This window comes from Lolium rigidum, chromosome 6 (assembly GCF_022539505.1).
Source record: "Lolium rigidum isolate FL_2022 chromosome 6, APGP_CSIRO_Lrig_0.1, whole genome shotgun sequence".
NCBI lineage: Eukaryota > Viridiplantae > Streptophyta > Magnoliopsida > Poales > Poaceae > Lolium > Lolium rigidum.
This window is the reverse complement of record NC_061513.1, coordinates 198,048,294-198,067,940: the sequence shown is the minus strand read 5'-3', so window position 1 is coordinate 198,067,940 and position 19,647 is coordinate 198,048,294. Positions and strand designations below refer to the sequence as shown.

General features: G+C 44.5%; 1 long non-coding RNA gene across 1 annotated transcript; it reads left to right on the top strand.

Annotated features, from left to right (window-relative positions):
* The first annotated feature begins 525 nt into the window (after positions 1-525).
* LOC124666113 lies at positions 526-1,917 on the top strand. Its single transcript, XR_006990802.1, has 2 exons — positions 526-1,180; positions 1,536-1,917. It is a non-coding gene; the product is annotated as an uncharacterized LOC124666113 (long non-coding RNA).
* Positions 1,918-19,647: the final 17,730 nt, after the last annotated feature.

Here is a 19,647-nt window from a genome sequence, read left to right as displayed (position 1 = left end):
TGGCAGTAGCTAGGTTGAAATACATTTGATGGTTCTTACTTTCCATTCCCCTGAGACTTTGATGCAATTTATTATTTTGTGACAGCATGGCTATGTGCAACAGATTCCCTGAAATAGAACACACTAAGAACTATATTTGTGTCTTTTATTTCCGATTAGTTTTATCTTTGCTCCAGAAGTTCCGCTCGGAAAGTCTGTCTGGTTATTTTTTGGTACATACCTTTACATTCGAGTGCAATGAAGACACATGAATTTACCATGAGTTGGCCTCACTAGAAGTACACATCACTGAGCATGATAATTATAAATTTAAAATGCTGCCAATACCGGCCATACTTGATTCACGAGAACAATTGCACATATTTCAGTATACCTTTTCATTGTTATTTTACCACAGGACTTAACAGTGTAGCCCAACTTCTGAAATTTTTCTTAGAATCAGCCTTGGAATGGAAAAAGGTGATACTAATTCAAATTTGTGAAAGGATACTGCTTTTTGATAATTATAATGTTTCATAAGTGATTCTTAAGTTTATTTTTAATCAGTATGGATGACTTTGCAATGCATTGTTTGATTGCTGATAGTTTTTAGTGCCCAATGAGCACAAAAGAAGCATAAACCATTCCTTAGATATATATAGCTCCTGATGTGGCATTGCTACCAAACTCTGGTCACGTGTCTGCTATAGTTGATGTTGTTTATGATTTATTTTCAGAAAATTATTTGGAATCTACTATTTAGCACAAGGTGCTGTGATTTGCCCTACTAATAATGTACCAGATGCAATGAATGACTGTGTTTTTTTCTAGGGTCCCCGGGTTGCAAGGGAAATTCATAGTTGTGACATTATCTTGTGATGGTGTGGGTTTATTGTACCCTCTGAAATTCCTCCATACTGGTGAACTTGGAAATTTCCCACACCAGAATATCTCTTTGAAGGTTGGTGTCCCTATAATGTTGTTGAATAAAACAATCAATGGACAGGGTTGTGCAAGAGAACTTGGCTCATTGTTAAAAGGTTAAGGCCAGACATTGGATATGGAAAGTGTTTATTTATCAAAGCATGTATTTTCTCATGAAATGTCCCAAGAGTCACAATGGAGAAAAAGACTGTAAATACTTGCAATAGACGACAATGGTATGGCAGCTACTGAAACTACAAATATCTTCTACTAGGAGGTACTGGAGTATTTGTAAGAACATGCACCTCAGATCATATCATGGTTGCAGATACATGTCTGAACTTAGACATAGCTTGATGCATTTAGATAATTAAAAAGTTTCCTCTTTCTTTATTTACAGTGTTAATTCGTGTGGAACAACTGGGTAATTTAGATCTCTCTATCCTTGCACATTTCGAGCGAACCAGAAATTCTGTGATTCATCTATTTCATCTGATATTTTTTGTTCTGCTGCTTCTTTACTATGGCGCATTGTTTAATCTGTACAGTTAATTTTGGAATACAGTTCATGTGAGTAAAAAAAAGGTTTTTTGTACAACAAAGATACTAATTATGAACTTTTCTCCTTGCAGCAAACACCGGAATCTCACCTTCAGATTATAGTTGTTCTGAAAGGGAGAAGGAAAGAAGTATCCTAACTGATGAAACAGACATTCTGCAACGAGGCCTCCATTTTGTCAGCACCTGCCATCGAGAAAACCATTTCAAGTGTTATTTGTCTACTCAGCCTTGTAGTGAGTATGGAACATAAGTATCCATGCAATTGTACCAAAAATATTATCCACCCGCTGTTGTAAGAAGTGCGGACACTACCGATGTACCGTGGCATCAAGTATCTAAGGATCCGTGCATAATTATTGTAACGGCCGTTTTAGCTTATTATGTGTAGTCAACTACTCCCTTGGGCTTAGTTTTCATGTTTGGTAGATCAAACCACCTTTCACTTCCATGTTACTTACAACTGGTGCTCTAAATTTCTCAACATTATTGTATACCCATGCAGGAAGAGTAGACCAGCAAACTGCCCAATATCTTTCAAGAAGATAACAAGTCCACAACTCTTGCAGTAAGAGAAAAAGAGGAGTAAGACACCAGTGTCATTTTCGATGAAGAGGAAAGCGTAGAATTGAGGTCTCCAACACCAGGAACAGCTACACAACGAGTCCTAGAGACCTTCGGTCGATAGAAATTGCATTGTACTTTTAGATTAAGTAGAACCTGATATCTCAATTGTACTGCTTAGGCACATAGACCCGTAAATAAACTATGTAATCAATACCGATTATATAGTAGTGCATGTAGTGGAGGCACCTACTGGGTCAAATCATTTAACAATAGCTTTACAACGTATTTCTGAACATACTTATCATTCATAGGCGCATGCCATAGACGCCAAAAACGCACTACCAAACAAGAAAAGCTACAAAGCTCTATCACTGAGCCTCCAGAATATATGTCCATCTCGCCACACACTTCAACCAAAACCAGAAACGCTGCAAAGCTCTATCACTACACCTTCCGAATACATGTTCACAGACACTTCATCCAAAACCAGCTCTATCACTGAGACACTTCAACAAAAACCAGAAATGTTGCAAAGCTCTATCACTACGCCTCTAGAATACATATCCATCTCGCCAGACACTTCATCCAAAACCATACACGCATCATATAATACATCCTCGATCCAAAAGCATACACACAACATACAATGCGCCCTCAATCACCCATCACCACTCGCCACCACCGTCCACAGCCCATTGGCAAAGACATATAACTACCATATAAAAATAAAACGACACACATGTAACGCCTTACAAAATTCAGAACACACAAAATTCTAAACACGTAAAAAAACAACTATAACCCACAAACATTTACAGTCAAAAATTACCATCTGCCAGCCACTATATGGCGCGGCGTGCCGCCGTGCCGGTCATTGCTAGTATACTAACCCCTCACTTGATGGTGAATTTGCGGTGTTAGGATGACACCCACTTTTGTTGTGGTGGTAGGATGACACCATATTAGTGTAGGATGAATTTGTGATCCACTTTTGCAATGATCATGCATGCCACTGTTAGTTTATCATTTGTTGTCAATATATGTCTAGTTCTATTGCTGTTATGAATTGGTTTATGGTTGTGATCAATTACTTGTTCTTCTTATGCCGTGCTAGTGGTATGTGGTGTTCCGAGGATGGGTTCCAGGAATCTACAGCTCATCGAGGATCTGTCAAGATCAAGCCAGTGGTTACTCCAACAACATCTACATAGGTTATGAAACATTGGAGGAGGCACAAGAAGAGTACCAAAGCTTCTCGGATCATGAGGCCATGGCGGCTGAGGCAATCAATCAACCATTGACGTTAGCATAGCAACCGCCGGAGGCAGTGCATGCTCTATAAGGAGCACCTGAGGTACGTGAGAGACAGGTCAAAAATTACATCATCGTCTTCCTGATCGTCGCGATCGTGAGGATCTTGTTCTTCTGAATGGTGTGTGATCGTATGTACCATGCTATGGCATGGTATTCTCATCCAATTTGAAACTGTAATTTGTGCATCCAAATTGCTGATTCGTATTTTCGTGCGTCCAAATTTGGTTGAAAGCAGGCAACCAAACAATGGAGGCTCACTTCCCTACCAGGTGCAGAAATAAGTGGCCTAGGCGACCAAACAACACGTCGAATCTGTCCCAGGGCCCATCTACAACACGCAAATGGTTTTAGGGCATCTCCAATGGGGCGACGCATTTCAGCGTCCGAAAATGTCCCCGCGCGTCTGTTTGCGTTGGCACAAATGGTCGAAATCGACCGCGCATCTGTTTGCATCGGGCGCGCAGAAAAGACAGCCGCTACATTGATGGCGAAGGCTTCGACGCAGATGCGGAAGTGCTGACAGCGGAAGCGATGCCCTCGATACATGCTCGCTGCCAGGCAGGCCCGGTGGAGAAGCGAGTGGTCACTTGGGGCGTCCGCATAGCGTCCACCGCGACGCATTCCAGGCATAAATATGCGCCGGGTTTGTGTCGCTGCGGATGACCCGGTTACAATGCGTCGCCCCGCTGGAGCGTGTTCCATACGCATTTTCGGCCCGGGCGGACGCAAATGGTCGCTTAGTGTCCATTTGCGTCGTCCCGTTGGAGATGCCCTTGCTCCCAAGTGCAGTCATGCATGAAACCGACCGAGGCTGCCAAACGCGCCTAAGGGCATCTCCAATGGCGCGACGCAAACGGACGATGAGCTACCGTTTGCGTCCGCCGTGACCGAAATGCGTCTGGGCCCTGCTCCAGCGGGGCGACGCAAAGGGACCGGGCCGTCCGCGGCGACGCAATCCTGGCCCAAATATGTGCCAGGTTTCCGTCTCTGCGGACGCTCCGCTGTCGCGCCGAGTGTCCGCCGAAAAGACGTAGGCCCCGCGTGTCACTGGCAGGGAGGCCGATATTATTCCTGCCAGTGGCCATTCGGCGCGCGAAAAATCAAAGTAGACCGGTGCGAGCAGTCCAGAAGTGATGGACGTCCTCGCTGCCGCAGCCACCACTATGGATGCCGAGTAAAACCTCGCACCCGCCGCCGCCCCACACTCCCCCGTAGCCACGACCATAGCCACAATGGAGGCTGCAGCTCCGGTGGAAGCAAAGCGGGCCGCCACCGGTGGCCGGGAGGAAAAGCCGAAGGCGGCAAAGAAGGTGATCTCCAAAGAGGAGAAATGCGTCGAGGCTGTGAAGCGTCGGCTACATTCGAGCTTAGCGGAGGGCTACATGCTCGTCAAGCGAGAGGGGATCGCCGGCGTCGCTCCTCCGGCCTCGTCGGTGAGCTCGGTAAGTTCCCACTGCGTCCTGGAACTCCTGCTCCCTTGTAGGGCCACCCGACATCACGGTTCGCCTCCAGCGTGGCGCCGGTGCAGTTCAACCGCGCGCTGCTACAGTTCAACGTGGTGCCGGTTCCCAACCTCAACCGGACGCCTAGAAGAGGTGACTTCATGCCCGGGCGCGACACACAAGACGCGCCAGCTGCCGGAGCAGAGCATGCCGGAGCCCCGCATCCGTTTCGACGAAATGTCACCGCCTACCCCGACGATCGACGACCCGGTACGTGAGCTCTCTCAATGTGTGCGACTGCCGTGTATCATGTGTCTGACGTGCGGTCATTCGTAGGCCTATTGGATGGACCGCCATGAGACAGACATCCAGGCCATGATCTTCGGCGGCGGCTTCGTTGGCGACGACCGGGCCGGGACAGGCCCGCAGGATGAGTGGGCGCCGACGCAAGATGCAGAGGACATTGATAACGCACGGCTGTTCTCCACCCAGCCCACGCAGCCAACACCCGTGTGCGTCGATGACTTTGAAGACGCGCCAACACAGCCTGCCCTCGCCACGGACAATGGTACCAAGAAGAAGGGGGAGAGCCACAGGACACAAGGACTCATCGACGACGAGGACAAGTGTTTGTGCGACGCGTGGCTGGCAACAAGCTATGACTGTATTAAAGACGCTCAAGAAAAGGGCAAGGTCTATTGGGCCAAGGTCATGCAGGAGTACAACGAGACCAAGATTCCCCGCCCTACCACATCCCAAGCCTTCGCACGGAAGAGTCCCTCAGAAAAAAGATGGAACTACATCAAACAAGAATCAAGCAAGTTCGGCTCGACCGTTGAACATACTAAGAGGCACCCCGTAAGCGGCGCTGGCGTTATTTCAATGGTAAACAAGATACAACCTTCATCATTCTATTCTATTTACATTATTCTATGTAAATCATTTGCGGCTTTGGCGTGATTGCAGGTATCCCGGGCCTTGGAGAGGTTCAAGGCAGTGCATAAGAAGGGCTTCCATATGGTCCATTGCTGGGACAAGCTCAAGGACGTGGAGAAGTGGAAGACAAGCTTTTCGGCCTATGATGAAGCTGTGAAGAATTGGACAGCGGTCAACCTTGACGGCGAAGACGGCAATCAAGGACGTCAAGCCCTTTCACCTCGTCCCCGAGGCCATAAGGCTACCAATGTCAATCTAGCCCGGGAGGCACAGGCCATTGCGTTCATCCAGAGCCTGGAGAAGATGATGGCCGAGAATCATGCCGCCTTGGCTGCTAGGGACGAGAAGAGGCGTCTGGAAAAAGAGGCCGCAGTTGTCATCTACCTCAACCTCACGAAAGAGGTCATTGAGGTCCAAAGGATGGACGTAGAGGCCAAATTGCGTGATGCCGAGGACAAGACCCATGCAGAAAACACAAGGATCATGCTAGCCGACTTGAGCGGCGTCGACGACGACACCTGGGCCTGATTCATGAAGAGGCGCGCCGAAATCCGCGCAAGACGCTTGATCGCTGGCGCCATGCGCCCAACACCTTGGCCTCCTTTTTGGACTTTTTTTATTGCTGTTCAGACCTTGTTGTGCCCCTTTTGGACTCCACTTTGCGTCGTACCATGTGCAAAGTGTGATGAATTTATTTTAGACCTCAATTTGAGACTGTAATTTCGTGCAAATTTGGCTACAACTTTTTTTTAAATTCTGGCCCGCGTCGAAAATGCGTCGGCCCGCTGGAGCCACCCCAGACGTAAACAGACGCACGACCATTTTTGCGTCCGCTAGACAACACAAACGGACACCCGCGAACAATTTAGATGTCTAAAATGCGTCGCGCCCGCTGGATATGCCCGAGAAAAGAGAGGGGAGGTGGGAGTCCGGATGGCAATGGGTACCCGTCCCCCGTTAACCCGGTGGGTACCCGCATCAAGTGGAGGAGGGTATGGTGAGAAAAAAAACTCCATGGATTCCTTAATGGTAAATTATCTGACCCAACGGGTCTGGCGGAGGCGGGTATGGAGGTATGAAACCCATACCCTTTAACCCGTAGACCCGCCTCAGACATATGGAGCCCACCTGTCATTGAGTAAAGAGACACCCCACGTCCTCACTCCCCACTCCCCAGTCCCCACCGGCCGACTAAAACCCCAAAGACCCAAACCGGCAAACCCTAGTTCTATCGTTCCCCAAATCCCGAGCCCCGACCCTGAGCCCCCCTCTCCCTCTGCTCTCAGCCTCTCACGCCGCCGCCGCCCCACTCTGCTCCCACGCCGCTGATGACCCACAAGTATAGGGGATCGCAACAGTCTTCGCGGGAAGTAAAACCCAATTTATTGATTCGACACAAGGGGAGACAAAGAATACTTGAAAGCCTTAACAGCGGAGTTGTCAATTCAGTTGCACCTGGAAACAGACTTGCTCGCAAGAGTTTATCAGTAGTAACAATTTTATAGTAGTAGCAGTAGTAAAATAACAGCAGCAAAGTAACAAAGACAGCAGTAGTGATTATATTAAACAGCAGGATTAAAATGCTGTAGGCACGGGGACGGATAACGGGCGTTGCATGGATGAGAGAAACTCATGTAACAATCAAGCAGGGCATTTGCAGATAATAATAAAACGGTATCCAAGTACTAATCAATCAATAGGCATGTGTTCCAATTATAGTCGTACGTGCTCGCAATGAGAAACTTGCACAACATCTTTTGTCCTACCAGCCGGTGGCAGCCGGGCCTCAAGGGAATCTACTGGATATTAAGGTACTCCTTTTAATAGAGCACCGGAGCAAAGCATTAACACTCGTGAACACATGTGATCCTCACATCACTACCATCCCCTCCGGTTGTCCCGATTTCTGTCACTTCGGGGCCATTGGTTCCGGACAGCGACATGTGTATACAACTTGCAGGTAAGATCATAAACAACGAATATCTTCATGAATCAATAACATGTTCAGATCTGAGATCATGGCACTCAGGCCCTAGTGACAAGCATTAAGCATAACAAGTTGCAACAATATCATCAAAGTACCAATTACGGACACTAGGCACTATGCCCTAACAATCTTACACTATTACATGACCAATCTCATCCAATCCCTACCATCCCCTTCAGCCAACAGCGGGGGAATTACTCACACATGGATGGGGGAAACATGGCTGGTTGATGTAGAGGCATCGGTGGTGATGGCGGCGATGATCTCCTCCAATTCCCCGTCCGGCGGAGTGCCGGAACGGAGACTTCTGGCTCCTGAGACGGAGTTTCGCGATGTGGCGGCGTTCTGGAGGGTTTCTGGCGACTTCGACTTCTTCCCGTGCGTTTTTAGGTCGAGGCCGATAAGTAGTCCGAAGGAGGGCGTCGGAGGCCGGCCGAGGGGGCCACACGCTAGGGCCGCGCGGGCCCCTCCTGGGCCTCGCCGGCCTAGTGTGTGGGGCCCTCGTGCCCCCACCTGCTTGCCCTTCGGCTCCGTAAGTATTCCGGGAAAATAGGGCCTTCGTCAAAATCCCGAGGTTTTCTCCGAAAGTTGGATTTCTGCACAAAAACGAGACACCAGAACAGTTCTGCTGAAAACAGCGTTAATCCGTGTTAGTTGCATCCAAAGTACACAAATTAGAGGCAAAACAACAACAAAAGTGTTCGGGAAAGTAGATACGTTTTGGACGTATCAACTCCCCCCAAGCTTAGCTTATTGCTTGTCCTCAAGCAATTCTGTTAACAACTGAGCGATAAAAGAACTTTCACGAACACATTTGTTCATATGATGTAAATATTCTCATGCTATGGCTAACACTTAGGCAGTTCATAATAAGATACATGCAAATAAGATCATCCAATAGCTATGTCAATCATGGGAAGGTACCAACAATTAATAATAAGCATCATGAATCATGTATATAAGCAGGATTGCAATGTTCATAAATGAGTATGATAGAGTGGTATCTCGCTTGCCCATATTTTATCAGCAAAACATAAATGCTCGAGGCACCTCCGAAGTTCATAGAAAGACTAGAAATAGTGATTGTCAAAGATAAAAGCATCAAAGTTATACCACAATTAATCATATTTTGGGACAAGCATATTATACTAAGAATGACAGTTGTGCTCTCAAGAAAGTACTCAAAGAAAGGATGGAGACTCAATGTAAAAGTAAAAGATTGACCCTTCGCAGAAGGAAGCAGGGATTAACATGTGCTAGAGCTTTTCATTTGTAAAACAGGAGTAGAATTATTTTGAGAGGCGTTTGTTGTTGTCAACGAATGGTAATGGGTACACCAACTACCTTGCCAACCGGACTTCCAAGAGCGGCTCCCATGAAGGATGTTGTCTCTACCAGCAAGGTAGATCATCCCTCTTCTCTTTTGTTTACACACGTATTTTAGTTTTATTATGGGTGACACTCCCCCCAACCTTTGCTTACACAAGCCATGGCTAACCGAATCCTCGGGTGCCTTCCATCAATCACATACCATGGAGGAGTGTCTATTTGCAAAATTAAGTTGCTTACTGATGGATCAGAGCAAAACATGTGAAGAGAATTATTAATGAAGTTTGATTAATCGGGGCTGGGAACCCCATTGCCAGCTCTTTTTGCAAAATTATTGGATAAGCGGATGTGCCACTAGTCCATATGAAAGCCCGTCAAGAGTAAATGACAAGGTTGAAAGTGAAACACCACATACTTCCTCATGAGCTATGAAACATTAACACAAATTGAGAAGCATTTTTGAAGGTTTAAAGGTAGCGCATGAGAATTTACTTGGAATGGTTTGAAATGCCATGCATAGGTATTTATGGTGGACACTCTGGAATAACTTGGTTTTCATGTGTTTGGAGGCACGAGCAGCGTTCCCGCTCAGTACAAGTGAAGGCTAGCAAAAGACTAGGGAGCGACAAATCAAGAGAGCAATAACTGTCATAATCATGCTTGCGGCAAAATAAATTAACTGAGGCATAAAAGTGATACAAGAACTCTGAAGCAATGTAAATCATCGAGGCTTAATTGACTTTTGTTCAGTCATATGCATGCGTGAGCATGTGCTAAGTTAATTCAAACGAATTATTCAGAGGAGGATACCACAATATCATACCTATATATGAATAAAACAATGCAAGCAAACATCCATGACATGCTACTTATATTAATAAATTGGAGCTAAACATGAGAGATCATGAACTACTAGACTTTCTTAAATGACATATACCTCACATGAACCAACTAAGCATGCTCACATGGATGAGTATATGTACAAAAATGAAAACAAATAGAGTTCATACCAGCCTCTCACCACAATCAGATTGCCGTAGATCGTCATTATTGCCTTTTCACTTGTGTAGCTTGGATAATATGAAATGAAAACCACGCTCCAGCCACCGAAGACCATTGAACTCATAAAGAACTTTACAAAACCAAAGAAGAACAGCAAATGTTTTTGGTGTTTTCAAATTTGAGAACAAGAACAAAAGGAAACAAGCAAACAAAGCAAAATCTTTTGGGTTTTCTTATAGCAAACTAGCAATAGCAAATAAAGCGAAACAAATGCAAGAAACCAAGATAAACAAATGATGAAGAGAAACAACAGAAATATTTTTGGTCTTTTTGTGTTTTAGGAAAGAAACAAAGCAAGAACAAGAAAATGAAAACTAAAAGAAACACAGAAAAGCGAGATGACAGAAATCTGCCAAAACTTGACAGCAGTACAGAAATTGATTTTTACAAAAATCTTCTGTTGCTCATCTCGAAAAGTGTTCAACTAATGAAAGTTAGATAATAACCTGGGGAGCATGCACAAAAATTGGCAGCTCAAAATAACGTTCTGGCTGTGCGCACGAATTTTTCTAGTAACAGTCTAGAATCTGTTTTCAGGCAGCACTTCCCCAAATATCATCTTCCTCTCATTAGAAAACCACTCAAAGAAACTAAACAAGTATGTACAAGTATCCAGCAACCATAATATGCAAAGAATGAGTGATGCCGGTATACCTCCCCCCAAGCTTAGGCTTTTGGCCTAAGTGGAGATCAACCCCATCGAGGGTCTGGGTTCCACGCCGGTGGATCATACATGGAGTAGTCATAATAAGGTACCGATGCAGAAGAAAAACGTGGGGTTCCTCATACCCAGCTTGTGGATGCGAAGAGCTCGCTGCATCGGATGACGAATCGAGGTGTTCCTCGGCCTCCTCCGTGTTGCCTCTTGCACGATGGCTTCCTCCCTCTATGTACGCATTAACTGCACTTTCCGTGACTGACCAATCCTCCCTGGAATCAAGGTTAAACAGAGAAGGTGCATGCAATCCTACTAATTTTTCAACTTTCTTAGTTATTGTCCAAGATTTCTTGTAAAATGTTATTCTGTAAGACAGGTTTCTCAAATTAGACGAATCGAAACAAATTCATGCTTAATCATGGAGACTATGTCAAGTTTCTCTATGGGGAGCTGAATATCAAGATGGTGAGGTTCTACATTATGCATAGCTAATAAGTGAGAGGCGATGAGACCTCCACAAATTCCTCCCTTCTCACGATTAGTAGCAAGTCTGTTGGCTATCAAAGCACCCAAGCTATAAGTCCTATTACCTTGTAATGCAGCAGCTAGAAAGGCTAGATCCTGGATAGATATTTCACTTCCATTCTTTCTTGCTAGAACGCACTTGGTAATGAAATAAGCAAAGTAACGAATAGCTGGGAAATGAATGCTACTGATTTTACCACCATCCTCTAAGAAACTTCTTCCATGACAAATCATCTTGAAGAGGTCCAAGAACTCTTGCGGCGATCCCTTTATCTTCTCGCATGATCCCCATTGCGGCACTCTGATTGCTGCACAAAAATCATTGAATGGCAAGTTGACAGTTTTATTATAAATTTTGTACTGAACCATGGGGTTAGATCGTGACCAATTGAATTTAAAATCTTGCACTACTGACATAGTCAGTTTTGCATATTGGCATGGTTCACCATCAACAAAATCATCCAATCCTGCACGAGAGATTAGTCTTTGAACATCTTGTAAAATCCCCGCACTTCTCATAAAATCCACGCATGGGTAATAAGCGGGGTATACTCCTTCTTCTCGGTGAACTCTCATGACCTGTTGTACCTCTAATTATTGTTGGTTGAGTTGGTGCCTACTCCCTTCCATTTTCTGAAATTTTTCAACAAACAATATAAAACTTGATTTGGTGACATATAATTGAGGGAAACTACCATAGGAACTTGCTAGAGTACTAATCATGCATCAAAACTAGTTTCTACCACTTAGAACAAGCATGCAAGCTCACTAAACATGTTACCTACAGCAGCAAAATATGCAAGATATACTCCACCAAACAAAATTCTACTTGGAGGGTTGGAGGAGTCACATACCAAAAAGCAAATGTGCCAAATTTCGGACGAAATCTGGGCTGAGCAAAGAGATCGAGAAATCTGGAGTTCTTGAGCAAAAACACGAGTGAGAGGAAGCTGGTGTCGATTTTTTCGGGAGAGAGAAGAGTGTGGGAGGAAGAGATGCTAAAGTGGGGTAAAGGGGAGCCCACACACCAGGGTGGCGCGCCCCCTTGCTGGCCGCGCCAGCATGTGGGGTGCCACCCTGGGGTGCCCCACTGGTCATCCCCAGGTGCTCCCAGGTGCCTCGTCGAAAAATAGGACCAACGGTATAATTTTTGTGAATTTTTGAAAACTTTGAAAAATGCACATTTCTGGGTGTTAAATTTATTGTTACTGGGCAGAAAAAGATTTTGAAATCTCTAATTAACTAAAGAACTTTGCAAATTAAAAGTGCTACAACAACTAGAGCAAGTGGAGGAAGAAAGAGATGTTGTTTACCTCCTCTATGCATATAAAAAGTATTTGTTAACAAGGTTGATCAAGTCTTGCCACCAAATAAATTTTACATAGCATAAGAAGAAATAAACCTCAAATCAATCATGTTACCTTGAATTGTATTGATATGGATCCAATCACAAGAGTTTGATATTCTTATTTAGGCTCATATATAGGACAATCGATAGTTCCAACTTTGATAGTTCTCACATTAGAAATAGTATTAACTCCGCATGCTTTTTCAATCCTCTTGGGGAAATAGACGGTGTGCTCCCTATCATCAACATTGAAAATAACCTTTCCTTTATTGCAATCAATAACAGCCCCTGCGGTGTTAAGAAAAGGTCTCCCAAGAATAATAGACATATTATCATCTTCAGGCATTTCCAACACAACAAAATCAGTTAATATCAAGCGGTTATTAGTAACTTGAACAGGAACATCCTCACATATACCAACAGGAATAGCAGTAGATTTATCAGCCATTTGCAAAGATATATCAGTAGGTATCAACTTATCTAAGTAAAGTCTCTTATAAAGAGAAAAAGGCATAACACTAACACCGGCTCCCAAGTCACATAGAGCAGTTTTAACATAATTATTCTTAATAGAACAAGGAATAGTAGGTATACCGGGTCGCCAAGCTTCTTTGGAACCTTACCATTAAAAGAGTAATTAGCAAGCATAGTGGAAATTTCCTCATTGGGGATTTTCCTTTTGTTAGTAACAATATCTTTCATATACTTTGAATAAGGAGGCAATTTAATAGCATCGGTCAAAGGGATTTGCAAGAATAAAGGTTTCATCCAATCACAAAATTTATTATAGTGTTCTTCTTCCTTTGATTTTAGTTTCTTAGCAGGAAAAGGCATTTGCTTTTGCACCCAAGGTTCCCTTTCATTACCATGTTTCTTAGCAATAAAATCTTCTTTAGTATACTTTTTATTTTTATCTTGCTTTTCAGGTTCATCTTCAACCTCTTCTTTATCAGAAGCATCATTCTTATCATTATCTTTATTATTATCATGTTCATTACCACTTTCAGTTTCAGCATCAGAAATAGAAATACTATTAGGATCATTAACAGGTTCAGAGGATTCTACAACATTTTTATGTTTCTTCTTCTTTTTCTTAGAAGGAGCTCTAGGTTCAATGCGTTGAGAATCTTGTTCCATTCTTTTGGGATGCCCTTCAGGATATAGAGGATCCTGGGTAGAGACACCACCTCTAGTTGTTACTTCATAAGCATGTTTCTCTTTAGAATTATTTCCCAACAAGTCATTTTGCACTTTAGTGAGTTGAACAATTTGAGTTTGAACCATGTGAAAGTGTTTAACAAGAATCTTAACATCATTGGAGGTTCTCTCCACAATATCATGCAATTCACTAATAGCTCGATAATTTTCCATTAAATGATTCTCTACTCTCATATTAAAATTTTCTTGCTTAACAATATAATTATCAAACTCATCTAAGCATTGTGCAGGAGGTTTTGAATACGGAATATCTTCTCTAGTAAAGCGTTCAAGAGAGTGTACCTCAGCCATGGATGAAGGGGGAGTTATCTTACATAAATCTTCTATAGGAGGTAAATTCTTCACATCTTCAGGTTTAATACCCTTCTCCTTAAGAGACTTCTTAGCTTCCCTCATATCTTCATCATTTAATTTAATCATACCCCTCTTCTTCGATATCGGTGTTGGGGTTGGTTCAGGTGTAGTCCAATCATCATGATTTCGGCCTATTTTAGCCAATAATTCTTCGGCGTCGTCCGGAGTTCTTTTCCGAAAACACAACCAGCACAACTATCCAGGTATACCCTAGACTCAATGGTTAGTCCACTATAAAATATATCAAGTAAATCATGCTTTTCCAAATCATGGTCAGGCCGAGCTCTCATAAGAGAGCAAAATCTCGCCCAAGCCTCGAGCAATTTCTCTCCATCTTCCTGGTCAAAATTATAAATTCTCTGCAAAGCAATATGTTGAGCACTAGCAGGAAAGTATTTCCGGAAGAAAACATCAAGCAATTCTTTTGGACTTTTAATAGAATTAGGTGGCAAACTATTATACCAAGTTTTAGCGTCATCCTTTAATGAGAATGGAAAGATTTTAGCAACAAAGTAAGTACGCTTCTTAACATCATCGGAAAACAAGCTACTCGGAGTAGATAACTCAATCATGTGTTCAACAGAGACTTTCTTTTTCAGTACCACAAAAGGGTGTTTTCTCAACAATAGCTATATGAGATAGATCAAGAGAAAAATCATAATCTTTATCCTTAATGTTTATAGGAGATGTGGCAAATTTAGGATCAGGAGACAGTTTATATCTAACAGCATGTTCTGCAAGCAAATTTTTAATTTTTCTTGCATCAGTAGTAGCATTGCATTTTTCAATAAAATCATCATCAAGTTCCACATAATCTTCATCAAGATCATCACTAGAGTATTCAACAGACTCGGGTGAATTAACAGAATGTAACGACATTTTCATTAGGAGTTTCTGTATTTTCAATTTGTCTAGACCTAGCAATTGTAGCATCTAGAAAAGATCCTAACGAACCATCATTATCAAGCACAGTAGAAGCATCATCACAATTATAAGAGGAATTTTCAGATTCAGCAGAAGTACCAGCATTTGAAGCTTGTGGTGGCGAAAAAAGTTTACTTATCACAGATGGTGAATCAAGAGCAGCAGAGGTACTTAGAGTTGTACCTTTTCTTGTAGTGGATGGTAATATGGCGACCTTAGTATCGCGAGGTTTACCCATGATGGAGAATTTGCAGCGAACAATATCAATCCAAGTGAACTTCCAAATAAAGCTATGCTCCCGGCAACGGCGCCGGAAAATAGTCTTGATGACCCACAAGTATAGGGGATCGCAACAGTCTTCGCGGGAAGTAAAACCCAATTTATTGATTCGAAACAAGGGGAGACAAAGAATACTTGAAAGCCTTAACAGCGGAGTTGTCAATTCAGCTGCACCTAGAAACAGACTTGCTTGCAAGAGTTTATCAGTAGTAACAATTTTATAGTAGTAGCAGTAGTAAAATAACGAGACGAGAGTAACAAAGACAGCAGTAGTGATTATAGTAAACAGCGAGGATTAAAATGCCGTAGGCACGGGGACGGATAACGGGCGTTGCATGGATGAGAGAAACTCATGTAACAATCAAGCGGGGCATTTGCAGATAATAATAAAACGGTATCCAAGTACTAATCAATCAATAGGCATGTGTTCCAATTATAGTCGTACGTGCTCGCAATGAGAAACTTGCACAACATCTTTTGTCCTACCAGCCGGTGGCAGCCGGGCCTCAAGGGAATCTACTGGATATTAAGGTACTCCTTTTAATAGAGCACCGGAGCAAAGCATTAACACTCCGTGAACACATGTGATCCTCACATCACTACCATCCCCTCCGGTTGTCCCGATTTCGTCACTTCGGGGCCATTGGTTCCGGACAGACGACATGTGTATACAACTTGCAGGTAAGATCATAAACAACGAATATCTTCATGAATCAATAACATGTTCAGATCTGAGATCATGGCACTCGGGCCCTAGTGACAAGCATTAAGCATAACAAGTTGCAACAATATCATCAAAGTACCAATTACGGACACTAGGCACTATGCCCTAACAATCTTACACTATTACATGACCAATCTCATCCAATCCCTACCATCCCCTTCAGCCTACAGCGGGGGAATTACTCACACATGGATGGGGGAAACATGGCTGGTTGATGTAGATGCGTCGGTGGTGATGGCGGCGATGATCTCCTCCAATTCCCCATCCCGGCGGAGTGCCAGAACGGAGACTTCTGGCTCCTGAGACGGAGTTTCGCGATGTGGCGGCGTTCTGGAGGGTTTCTGGCGACTTCGACTCCTTCCCGTGCGTTTTTAGGTCGAGGCCGATAAGTAGTCCGAAGGAGGGTGTCGGAGGCCGGCCGAGGGGGCCACACGCTAGGGCCGCGCGGGCCCCTCCTGGGCCGCGCCGGCCTAGTGTGTGGGGCCCTCGTGCCCCCACCTGGCTTGCCCTTCTGGCTCCGTAAGTATTCTGGGAAAATAGGGCCTTCTGTCAAAATCCCGAGGTTTTTCCCGAAAGTTGGATTTCTGCACAAAAACGAGACACCAGAACAGTTCTGCTGAAAACAGCGTTAATCCGTGTTAGTTGCATCCAAAGTACACAAATTAGAGGCAAAACAACAGCAAAAGTGTTCGGGAAAGTAGATACGTTTTGGACGTATCAGCCGCCGCCGCCCGCTGCCCGCCGCCCCGCACCGCCCTCCAGCCTCCACCCTGCTCCCTCCCGGCTGCCGCCGCCCGCCGCCATGGAGACCATGCCGGTCGAGGAACGGAGCGACCAGGCCGAGCCGCCGCCACTTGGAGCGGATGCCCCGCATCTGCAGATCCCGGCGCCGGGGAGCGGGGCGCGGTTGGGCTTCCTCCTCGGCGTGGCCCCGTCGCGGCCGACATCCAATGCTGCGCCACGGTCTGGTTTGCCTCCGGTGGGTGCTGTAGCAGGGGGCGGGAGTGAGAACACCCGGAAGCGGGGCCGGCAGCCTCCCTCCGATGGCAACGCACATCGACAGAGCAAGCAGAAGAGAGGGAAGGAGGCCGCCGGCGATGCACATCGACAGAAGGAGAAATCTCCATGGTATCATGTCTTCTTATTTTTCTTTCGTAGTTGATCGATTTGAGAATGGAATTTATGTGTCTGTACGAAAATGTGTGCATATTGTTGCAGTTGATCCATAAGAGAAGCACGAATCTGAACAAAATTGTTGTGTACTGAGAAATTATTGTGTACTGATTTGTTTCCATAAAATATGAGCAGGAAATTTAAAACAATTATGCTTGCTTGCTGCTGTCTAGTAGCATATGGTACTGTACTGCTAGCAGCCATCACTTGTTTTTTATATTGTTTGCTGCTGTTTACTTGCTTAATACTAATATGCTGTAGTAGTATACTTGTTTTTAATTTGCTAGCAGCCAGCACTTGTTTTTGGTTTAGTGAAACAAGGACAAGCCGTAGTAGTATACTTGTTTTTAATTTGCTCATGTAATCTGCTAGAGTATGAGATACTTTTGTTTTTAATATTGTAGCTGCTGGTTACTATTGTTTGCTTATGAGATACTAGTGTTTTTTGATATTGTAGCTGCTGTAGAAGGGCTACATGGCTGTTATAGGCCATTTCATTGATGAATCATGGAAGCTGCGAAGCATTCTTATGGGGTATGTATTGCTCTCTACTCTCTAGTCGTTCTCTCTACATGGCTCAATTGTTCTTATTGGGTATGTATGCTTATTGCAGGTTTATATATGTGCCGGCAACGCATACCGGAGATGTTATAGCCGAAGAGCTCCATGAAACCTTGATGCAATGGAACTTGGATGAGAAACTATTGACCGTGACAGTTGACAACTGCACTTCAAATGACAAGCCGGTTGACCTTATGATCTCTAAGATAGGGAAGTCCAAGCTGCTCTTACAAGGTACAATGCTTCACATGCGCTGTTGTGCTCATATTCTAAATCTGATAGTAAAGAATGGCTTAGATATTTTTGCTATTCCAATCACCAGTGTCTCTTCAGAATCTGCATTTAGCACAAGTGGCAGAATAGTGAATGAACATAGGAGCCACCTCACTTCTCACATGCTTGAGGTTTTGATGTGCTATCAAGATTGGCTTAGGAACAAGTATAAAGGTGAGAAAATGATGCATTTTTCGAACATTTGTCCCTACTCTGTACTCTATAATGTCTCTTCCAACTAATGCTTCTAACCTGTCTTACTCGCATGGAAAATCTATTTTTTGCAGATGCTCATTTGGGTGAACAAAGCTTCTGGTCTTGTCTTCAAGACATACAAGAAGAGGTTAGTATGTTTCTTCTAACATGCAATTTCCATTTGTTCTAGCATGCAAATTATATGAATTCAATGATAAAAAATAAATTAACTCACTCTTGTTTCTGTGTACCATAGGATTCAGATTTGACCTTTGTATGAGTGAGAAGCGACATGTTGCTGCCTTGCTGGAATGATTGATGGATGGAGATGGAAGCATGCTTCATTTGAAACTGTTATGAATCGATGTTGTTCTAAGACTATTGATGTTGTTCTAAGACTATTTGTATCCTGGACCTAGTTTGTGGTTCTAACTTGTAAGTTGTAACACCTGTATTGTGTGAAACTATTGTGTGAATCTGTATGGAACTCTTTGTTGTCAACATGTTGCTGTACTAAATATTTGCTGTCAATATCATGTTGTTCTAAGACTATTTGTATATAGTTGCTGTCAAAATTGATGTGTATGTATACTACTATAGTTGATGTCATTTTTTTGCTATATTGTTGAATTTTGCTGCACTGGCGGATCTCCACCGGATCGCGGGTACCCGTCACGGGGCGGGTATGGTGGAGATCTTGACCCGCCGGCGGGTATGGAGGCGGGTGGTGGTGGCGGGGAGAGGTGGCCGGGGCGGGTATGGAGGTGTCATACCCGCCTCCATACCCGGTGGGTGCCATCCGGAGGTGGGAGAGGTTGATACCGCTATCGTCCTGCACTGCACTGACCTGGAACGCACGACGACCGGCCGGGCCGGGGAGCCGTCAGAGTCAGACGCACGCACGCACGATGGAGACTGGAGAGGACGTTGGCAGCGACCCTTCGCCACCGTGCCTGGCCGTGTCCCCGACATATTTTCCATCGGGGCAGCGCACGCACGCACGGGCTCTGACGCGGACCACGACGGCCGAACCACCTTGCCCGGCTGTCCCGGGGGCAGCAGGAATCCGTGCCGTTGTCCTTCTCGCTGCCTGCCCTTGCACGCCCATGTGGCCCTCCCCACACTCGCCACAATTATTAATCAGAGCCCCCGTTATCTCCTTCTACTTTGCTCTTCTACGGTGTGGCCATCTGGATGGATCTAAGCTCCCTCCACACTATATAAGCACACCCGTTGGAGTACCGAGCGATCACCACTGCAAGGTTGCGTTGTGTTTTGCTCTTCCAAGAAGAGATCATCTTTAGCTCAGACCCCCAC